The sequence below is a fragment of the Odocoileus virginianus genome, unplaced genomic scaffold (assembly GCF_023699985.2).
Source record: "Odocoileus virginianus isolate 20LAN1187 ecotype Illinois unplaced genomic scaffold, Ovbor_1.2 Unplaced_Contig_5, whole genome shotgun sequence".
Taxonomy (NCBI): domain Eukaryota; kingdom Metazoa; phylum Chordata; class Mammalia; order Artiodactyla; family Cervidae; genus Odocoileus; species Odocoileus virginianus.
The window spans coordinates 2,335,142-2,344,776 of NW_027224322.1; the positions used below are offsets into that span (position 1 = coordinate 2,335,142).

The 9,635-nt window shown below is 59.3% G+C and overlaps 1 long non-coding RNA gene across 1 annotated transcript; it reads right to left on the minus strand.

Moving 5' to 3' along the window:
• Positions 1 to 1,411: 1,411 nt before the first annotated feature.
• On the minus strand, positions 1,412 to 3,872 carry LOC139033834 (uncharacterized). The gene is made up of 2 exons (XR_011486316.1): positions 3,459 to 3,872; positions 1,412 to 3,240 (listed from the first exon to the last, which is right to left on the minus strand). It is a non-coding gene; the product is annotated as an uncharacterized lncRNA (long non-coding RNA).
• Positions 3,873 to 9,635: the final 5,763 nt, after the last annotated feature.

Sequence of the window (9,635 nt, forward strand, 5' to 3'; positions counted from 1 at the left end):
CCATTTCTTCTAAGGGATTCCTGCCCACAGTAGTAGATATAATGGTCATCTGAGTTAAAGTCACCCATTCCAGTCCATTTTAGTTCGCTGATTCCTAGAATGTCAACATTCACTCTTGCCATCACCTGTTTGACCACTTCCAATTTGCCTTAATTCATGGACCTAACATTCCAGGTTCCTATGCAATATTGCTCTTTACAGCATCGGACCTTACTTCCATCACCAGTCACATCCACACTGAGTGTTGTTTTTCGCTTTGGCTCTGTCTCTTCATTCTTTCTGGAGTTATTTCTCCACTCTTCTCCAGTAGCATATTGGGCACCTACCGACCTGGGGAGTTCATCTTTCAGTGTCCTATCATTTTGCCTTCTCATACTGTTCATGGGGTTCTCAAGGCAAGAATACTGAAGTGGTTTGCCATTCCCTTCTCCAGTGGACCACATTCTGTCAGACCTCTCCACCATGACCCGTCCATCTTGGGTGGCCCCACACGGCATGGCTTAGTTTCACTGAGTTAGACACGACTGTGGTCCTGTGATCAGATTGGCTAGTTTTCTGTGATTATGGTTTCAGTGTGTCTGCCCTCTGATGCCCTCTCGCAACACCTACCGTCTTACTTGGGTTTCTCTTACCTTGGACGTGGGGTATCTCTTCATGGCTGCTCCAGCAAAGCGCAGCCGCTGCTCCTTACCTTGGACGAGGGGTATCTCCTCACGGCCGCCCCTCCTGACCTTGAACGTGGAGTAGCTCCTCTTGGCCCTCCTGCCACTCAGCAATAAAAATGAAATATTTGCCAACACATGTAATATATTGGCAGACATGGTTGAGGGAGAGAAGCCAGACACAAAAGAATACCTGGTCAGAGATTTTACTTAATGTATGCAGAAGGAAGACTAATCTATGGTGTCAGAAATTAGATCAGTGTCTGCCTGGGTCAAGTCAGGTTCGGGGAGGAGATCTGCTACAAAGAGAGAAGTCTCTGGCATGATGGGAGTTTTCTGTATCATGATCTGGGTGATACTTACACGAATACTCATCAAACAACAAATTGTAAACTTAAAATGTATAGCAATGATACCTTAATAAATGTGACTACCAAGAAAAAAATAACAGAGAAAGACCAACAACCAAGGTGGGGAATGGCAAAGGGCTCGGCTATCGGACCCCGGGAAACTCTCAGGGTGTGAGATGAGAGCATCCCAACCTCCGGGTCCTCGGGGAGCACAAACAGAATCGCTCGTGAGGTTGACCCGTCATTCGGGTTGGCACAGAACAAGGGGCTTCACTGGCCCGGTATTCTGGAGGACCGTTTGGCCAAGTTCATTTGAAACATGAAAACACACATCGCATAACTCAGCAGATGTTTTTCTGATCATTTGTTCTATAGAAGAACTCACGTGCTCACACAGAGTGCCTGGCAGGTTTTTAATGTAACTTTGTTTGAAATAACAAAACTCTGGGGCTTAAAATAGAAGGAAGAGGCAGCCTTTTTTCGGAAATCAGGCAACAAATGGAAAGGAACAAGGGGGAATCACCAGGACGTGAAACTGAAAGTGTTAGTAGCTCAATCGTGTCTGAGTCTTTGTGACCCCGTGGACTGTATCGTGCCAGCCTCCTCTGTCCACGGCATTCACCAGGCAAGAATACTGGAGTGGGTTGCCATGCCCTCCTCCAGGGGATCTTCTCGACCCAGGGATGGAACCCAGGTCTCCTGCATTGCAGGCAGATTCTTTACTATCTAAGCCACCAGGGAAGGACATAGGGCCCAGCTAAAAAATGCACAACAATGTGCCTAGTAGAGCCAAACTACTAGGGTCTCTTGGTTGCCCAGAGACAACTCACAGAAAGTTCTAGAAGGGTATGCCTGCAGTGTTAACCTCAATACTCTGGGTGGAGGGTGCGATTTGAGGTGTGAACAGGGACTACTTTTTTTCACACTTCTGAATTTGGAGTTGTAGCAATCACATATACATTACTACTAGGGAAATTTTTTTAAGTTTTTAGGCTAGGAAATTTTAAATTTTGGCTGTTGGTCATGCAAACTGGATCCTGTCTGACAGCAGCGGCCTTCAGCCTACTGGGGCCTCCACGCACTCAGGCAGGGGCTGCAGCAAACACTCCCCCTGCCTGAGACCCTCCTGAGTGGGCAGGCCTGTCACCCGTCCAAACCAGGCACCTGGAAGCCCCAGGGTCCTGGCCCACCTGCTACCCTGCAGTAACAGCAGTGTGAGTGACGATCGGACTCAGCCCTGGCAGGGGACACATTGCCGGGTGCCCCCGGCTAACAGCTGCAGGGCTGGGGGGCCAGGACAGCGGGGAGGGCTCTGTTTTCAGAGTGCATTTTCTACAACTGCAATTTAGTAAAAATACCCCGTCTGGACAGTGTGAAGGTGCAGACGTAGAAATGGCCTTTGGGCGAGACTAGCTCCTTCTAGGAAAATCTGCAAGCAGGGTGGGAAGGAGCCTGAGGCTAGGGGTCTCTCTGAGGCGACGAGAGGGTCAGAAAGCCTGCTGGCCGGAGACCACGGCTCTGAGCCCCATTCCGAATGGCTCTGAGGGGCGTGTCCCCTCCCCACGGGAAAGGCCCCCGAGGACGAAGCAGCAGGACGTGTGGGGGGGCCTTCACGGTCTGCACCAGAGCACGGGGTCCACGTGCAGGGCGAACGCTCGGCTGAGGGCCAGCCTGAGGGTTCAGGGCAGAGGTGAATGCCTCCCAGGAGCTGCCGAGCTAGGCAGCCAGAGCTGGGGTCAGGGGAGGAGGGGACGGGGTGCAGCTTCGCTCACCTGCGCGGCTGGAGGAACAGCGGATGCGTCAGCTCCCCCGCGAGCTCCAGGCCCCCGTGGCCCACCGCCTGGCAGGGACGTGTCAGTGGCACCTAGGGCGGCCTCTATGGCAACTTGACATTGCGAGGACATGACTCTAGTTTGTTCTGAAAGTGTCGCTCCATCCCGGGGGCTGGGAGACTGAACACTCAGCGTTTGAGAAGCTCTCCTCTTAGGCGCTGCCCCTGCCCACCTGGACCCCTCTCTCCATCCAAGGAACCTGCCTTCAGGGGCCGGGGGAGCTTCGAGGTGACAAACGCAGGTCTCCATCAGGTCCGGAGCTATGGTGGACACACTACCGGAGTGCTGCCCCCATTCTGGAAGGCGCTGGTCGCAGGGATGTCCCAGGGGATGGCTCACACCAGGCACCCTCTCAGGCTTCAAACAAGTTAACCAGGCGTACGAAGGATGACAACCCTGGTTTGGGGAGGGAGGGGCGGGTTAAGAAAGTTCACACAACATAAATTAACCATTTTAAAGACCCAGCGGCATCTGAGGCATTTGGAACATGGTGCAACCGCCACCTCTACCTGGTTCTAAAACTCTCTTGTCGCCCCAACAAGAAGGTCACCCCAACTGACCTCGTGAGCAGTCAATCCACGTTTCCCCTCCCCCAGCCCCTGGCTCCCACCAACCTGTTTGCTGTCACCAGGTATTTCTCTCCTCCAGACATTTCACGTAGGAGGGGCTTCCTGTGACGGGCTTCCTTCATGGAGCCTAACAATCTCGGGGTTCAACAAGGTTGACGGCTGAGTCAGCACTTCCTTTTTATGGCCGAATACAACTCTGCTGGAAGGCCAGAGCACATTTGTTTATGCTGTCATTAGTGGGGAGACATCTGGGTTGTTCCCATCTTTTATCTCCTGTGAATAACGCTGCTGTAAACAATCATGTGCAAGTTTTTAACTACTGTTTTCATGTCTTTGGGGTACATGCACCCAGGAGTACAAGAGCTCGGTCAAACGGTATTTCTGTTCTTCATTTTAAGGACCCGCCAAACAGCTTTCCCAGGGGCTGCACCATTACACACACGCGTCAGCAATGCACGGCGCTTCCGACTCTCCGCATCTTGGACAGCATCAGCTACCTTCCATCTTTTTTATTATATCCACCCTGGTGGGTATGAAAAGGTACCTCACTGTGGTTTTGATTTGCATTTCCCTAATGACTTAACAACGCTGAGCCTCATTTTGTGTACTTTTTGGCTATTTACATATATACACGTGTATCAAACTTATCTATGTATTAATTTGTTGCTATTATATACACACTAGATTTTTATCAGAGTGTGAACTGCAAACATTCTCTTCCACCTTAGGGGCAGTCCTTTCACTTGCTGTATAGAAGTTTCTAGTTCTGATGAAGTCCAGTGTATCCATTTTTTTCTCTCATCAAATGTGCTTTTGGTGTCCTGTCTAAGAACCTATGGCCAAATCCAAAGTCATTAAGATTGACCCCTGTTCTCTTCAGAGTTTTATGGTTTAGCTCTTCCATCTGGGCCTCTGACCCATGGGGGGCTGGCTCTTGTGTCTGGGGAGAGGCAGGGCTCTCCCGTCGTGGCCCTGGCACCACGTGTTGAAGGGACTAGCCTTGCTCCCAGCGAATGGTCCCAGCACCCTGTGGGAACCGGCTGGCCACAGACACCCACGGGCTGACTTCTGTCTCACCGGTCTGTGTTTGTGCCTGGGTCACGCCGTTTCATTACGTAGCTTTGCAGCACGTTTTCAGATTGAGAAGTGTAAACCCCAGCACACACACTCTGTTGCCCTTTTTTGGATATTTGGCTATTTGGGAAACAACCCTGTATTGTGCCCATTTTTCCTACAAGAAAATGGAGAAAGCAAGAGACACGTTGCCCTCCTGGGGCGGCCCAGCTGCTCACTGTCGGTATTGGGACCAGCAAGCCCGCAGAGGACGAAGGCGCGGGCCTAGGGGCCAGGCCAGGGTCTGTGGGGCCAGGAGCCCCTTTGGGGGCTGCCTCACCCCAGCTCTGGGCTCCCAGGACTGAGGCCAAGGGCACAGTGGGCAGGCGTCCCCACTGCCCTCCCTGAATCCAGCCCTGGTCTCAGGCCTGGGGAGCACTTGGATCAGGGCTGGTGTCAGGAGCCACACACGCTGGTCTAAGTGCCCACCTGCCTGGGGGACACTCGACCTCCAGTGCCCCCTCCTCCCCGCAAGGGTGGACCCCCGCCTTGTCCCGCTCACCCAGAACTGATCAGGGCTGGGCACTCAGACTGAGCTCGGCTATAGGGCTGACCCCACGGCCGGTCATGGGGCCGGCTGTGGCCCCGGGCCCCCCTTCCTCACCCGACTCCAGCAAGCACCCCTTTACATGTGGGGACATTCCGGCTGTGCTGGGGGATGGAAGAGCTGCAGCCTCCGACGAGCAATGCCGGGGCCGGGACCCCACACCCTGGTCTGCACCCACAACAGCCCCTTCCCCCAAGACCTGCAGCATAACCCTGACTCTGGAAGCACCCCCCCACCCTCCACGGACCTCAGGGCCTCCAGTTCCCGCCTGCAGCCCGTTCTCCTGGGCCGGGGGTCCCGGGCTCAGCATCAGATGTCCCCCCCAGCCTGGAGGACTTTCCCTTTGCACATTCAGGCCCCAGCAGCGCAGCAGCAGACCTCGGGGGGCTGGAGTCTTCTTGCGGCCTCACCTGGCAGTGCCTCCCCCCAGGATCCAGAAGACGCCCTAGCTCGCTTCCAGGTCTCAGCCCTCCTGCCGAGGTTGCAAGACCCTGCTCCTGGGACCTTGCAGAGTAACGCCCCCCCAGCCCGAGACGGCTCCTCCCTGGCCCTGCCCTGCCCCCCAGCCCCAGACTGGGCAGGCGGGTCTGAGCCCTGACCCCACGCAGGTGAGTCCTTCTCAGCCTGTGGGCTGCCCGCCAAGGCCGCCGAGGCCACCGTCACCTCCCGACTCGCCAGCCCATGGCACCTAGCTCCCAACAGGCGGACGGATCCTCCAGGCCGGCCAACCAGGGCCCCACCCCAGCCCCCTCCCCCGCCCTGCCGGGAGAAGACCTTTGGAACCACGGCCCTGCCCTCGCAGCCCCTCCGTCAGGAGCGGCAAAGGTGGGGCCAGCCAGCCAGCCAGGGTCAGTTCCAGGCACCCCCCTCCACAGCCACGTAGCCCAGCGGAGTCCCTGCATCCCAGGCCCAGGGCACACCTGGGTGAGCGAGCAAGGTCACCTCCGGGGGGCAGGGGATGCCCTGTTTCAGACGCGGGTTTGTTTCTTCCTAAAAATGACGGCTGGGATCCCGGGTCTCCTCCGGCAAGCTGGGCCCTCTGGGCCAGCTCCTCCCCAGGGTGAGTCCTCACCGGCTTCTCAGAGGACGCCTTGAACTTGGCCAAGCCCTGGAAACGGCTCTTCGTTTGGGGGATCCAGAGGGCTGTGCGCAGCCTTTGGGCGATGGTGATGAAGAGATGCCAGGAGACCTCACATTCAGGAGACTGCCTTCACCGAGACCCTCAGGCACCACCCCTGCCTGGACACACACGCCCTGGGCCCCAAACCTCTGGAGCTGGAAGCAACCTCAGACCCGCCTAAGACTAGTGGAAGATTCCAGGGCAAGCCCCGGACATCTGGGGAAGAGAGGGGGGCCTGGTTTGGTTTAATGGGCCGGTCAGCCACGAGGTGAGGAGCGGCTGGGAGCCCTCCGACAGCACTAGCAGGCAGCCTTTGTGGGCTTCTCATGGGAGGTGGTTGCAGAACCATCAGCCCAGCGGTGCAGACTGGAGATGGAAAATCCGAGAAGTCGGCGACGGTGCGAGATGGAAGGTGTGCAGGAGGGACAGACAGAAGCCAGGCGGGCAGGGAGGGCTGGCAGGGCCCCAGAAAGCAGCAGCTCCCTTGCTGGGCACACAGGGAGGGCTTCCCCCCAGTACATCAGATGCTGCCTGGGCGCCCTGGGTCCCAGCGCAGTCCTTGCTCCGGGGCCAGGCCAGGAACCGGGCGGGGAAGGAGGCACAGGGGAGGCCATGCCAGGCGGGCCCAGAGCTGAGCGTGAGGCCACCTCCTCCAAGGGGTGCGCAGACCCCACACTCGCCCTCAGTTCCTGCCCAGCCCCGCCCAGGTGCCCGAGCCTCGCAAGCTTGGGAGGCCTGCCCCAGTTTCTGGCTGATCAAAGGGCCCCTGCGGAGCTGAGCGGGCTGCCAGGATGTCTGCCTTGAGGTCCAAGCCGCTGCAGGGGTTGGAGCAAGGGACAGGGGACAGGCAGGACCGCCCTTGGGGGACAACGGCACCCCCGTTTCATCTGAACTGCAAACCCTGTGCTCAGCATGGGCCTTCGCCACCCTCCCTGCTTCTGACGGGCATCCCCCACCCCGGTTTGGGGGAGCGATTCAGACTCAGAGCCGAGTCAGCCTCTGGGGGTCGGGGACGAGGCCCTTTTCTGTGGGGCCTCCAAGATGCTGCTGGGCAGAGCCCAGGAAGGTGCCACACCTCGGGGACTCTGCACTGGGGCGACCCTGGGGCGACAGCCTTTATAAGGACAAGAGCCGTGTTGCCGAATGGATGCGTGAGCGACTAGGAGCGTTTGCCCACCTCCCCACAGAGGCAAGGAGCGCAAGCGGACCAGCAGCAGCCACGAGGCCCGGGGGGCTCCCCCTTCACCCCCAGGATCGGGGAGCCATCAGGGGCCCTGATGATGCCTGCCCGCAGAAGCCTCTGCTCCACCAGAGTCCCATTCCTCTTCTCCGGCCACACCTGGGGCACCCACTTCCTCTCTCAGGCTGCTGCCTGCGAACCCCCAGGGCCTTACGGAGGTGGGGGGACCCTGTGTCCTCCGCCGACCCCCAGGGCATCACAACAGCTCTGGGGCCCCAGCAGGCCAGTGGCAGCCCAGCTGTCCTGGGCCCAGCACCCCCTGATCCTGCCCCGTGGGTCTCGTTAGGGACTCGGTGGGCAGAGATGGTCCCGTGGATGGAGGCGACTGTAACTGATCAGTCTACCTGGACACTTGTCTCGGGGGGCCCCGAAAGACGCCCACCAGAACACAAACCCCGTTACTCCCCAGCAGCCGCCGGGGGGAGCCCCAGCCTGCGGAGTCCGGGGTGGAGCCCGGCAGGCCCACAGCCTTAACATCTGGCCCCTCACCGGCCAGAGACAGGAAGTGGGGGGCAGGGCGCTGCCCTCTGGGACTCGGGGTCACTCCACCAGGAGACGGAAACGTGGGAGAGTACACGCCCCCTTCTGAGATGCCTCTAAAAGGTCCTTTTCTTCTCAGCTCAAGCTTGGTGTCAGCAGAGGGCAAATCCAGCCTCCGTCACACACCCACTCGACAGGGACGATGCTGTTTCTCTTTATGAGCAAACCACTCACTCCTTCCTCCCTTCCTCCCTCCCTTCCCACATCTGTACCCCATGTCTGGCAGACCAGGACCCCAGAGCAGAAGGTGGCGGTCTTGGCCGGAGCCACAGCAGCCACCTGTGGGCTCACGAGGCCCTCCGCAGTGTGACCTAGTCCTAGATCCCAAAAGCCCGGGCTGTGCACTCTCCCAGGGGGGCGCTCAGTCTGCACGGCAGGCCCAGGGCCATGAGAGGGGGCCGCGCACAGGCCGCTGTGTCTCGGGAGCAGTGGAGCCCCAGCAGCTGGCACTGGGGTGTTATGACCCCAAACAGGGCCCCTTCCCTCGCCCAGTAAGGTGTCGGCGTCTGAACTCTTGAGAGCACACCCCTGGGTGGGGCAGCAAGGAGGGAGGCTCTGCAGGCCAGAGAACAGCGAGGGAAGAGAGGAAGGAACGTGGGGGTGCAGGTGGCACCTCCTTCCAGGCCCCAAGGCCTGTGACCTGCCGCCTTCAGCAGAGCCACCCCGAGCCCGACCACCCAGCAGCCAGCTGCCCCCACGCCTGACCTCCAGCTCCTGGTCACAAGGCTCCTGGCAGGTGCTGGACCCATCTGGAGCCGGGGGACAGTCCCGCCTGCCTCCCCGTGGGACACGGGTCAACACCGGGCCCTCCACAGCGTTCCGTGGCACCAAGGACAGGCCCCGCACCGGATCTACGCAGCAGCACCCAGCCTGTGTGGGCACGGCCAGACCCCCTGCCCCCGATCGTCACGAGGAGACACAGAACCCGGGCAGCGCAGCGTCGGCAACCACACTGCCGACTTGAACTCGGGTCTGCAGCTCTCACTCCGGGACGGAACCAGGGAGCCCGCTGGTGCCGGCGACGAGACAAATCATGGGCTTTCCCTCCCACCCCTTTGTGTCACCTTCAATCAATGACCTGGTGATGGAGAACCGGAAAGACTGTACCCCCTGGGGAGGCGCCACGTGCCCCGGGGGACACTGGTCCTCTGCCCACACCGCACCCTGGCCCCCCGCCACCTCCCCAGGCGCATGGAGGCTGAGCACCCAGGCGGCCCCCCAGCGCGGGGCGGAGCAACAGCAGCACAGCCAGAGCCCCGCGCCCGGGAAGGGGGGCCACACCCTGCTGTCCTCGCAGCTCTCCTCCAGAGGGGCACCGCAGCCCTCACTTGCCCGGCTCCCCTCCACGTCCTGGCAACGAACGTCAGAACTGCCTGGGGACAGTTCCTCACTAGGGGAAGGACCCCGGCTCTGAGGGGAAGGAACACAGGACTGTCAGGCAGTGGTGAGGGTCCTCTACGGGGCGGAGTCAGCACACACCTGGGGGGGGGGCCGGGCAGGGGCTGTGGCCACGACCACCACATCCGGGATGCCAGCCCCGTGAGAGCCGCCCGCCAGGCTCTGGACCGCACTGAGCCCACCCTGAGGAATCGCACAGCCTGGCCGACTTTACAGGGGACAGACTCCGGCCAGGGTGGGTGACCCCATCACATCTCAGGCGAG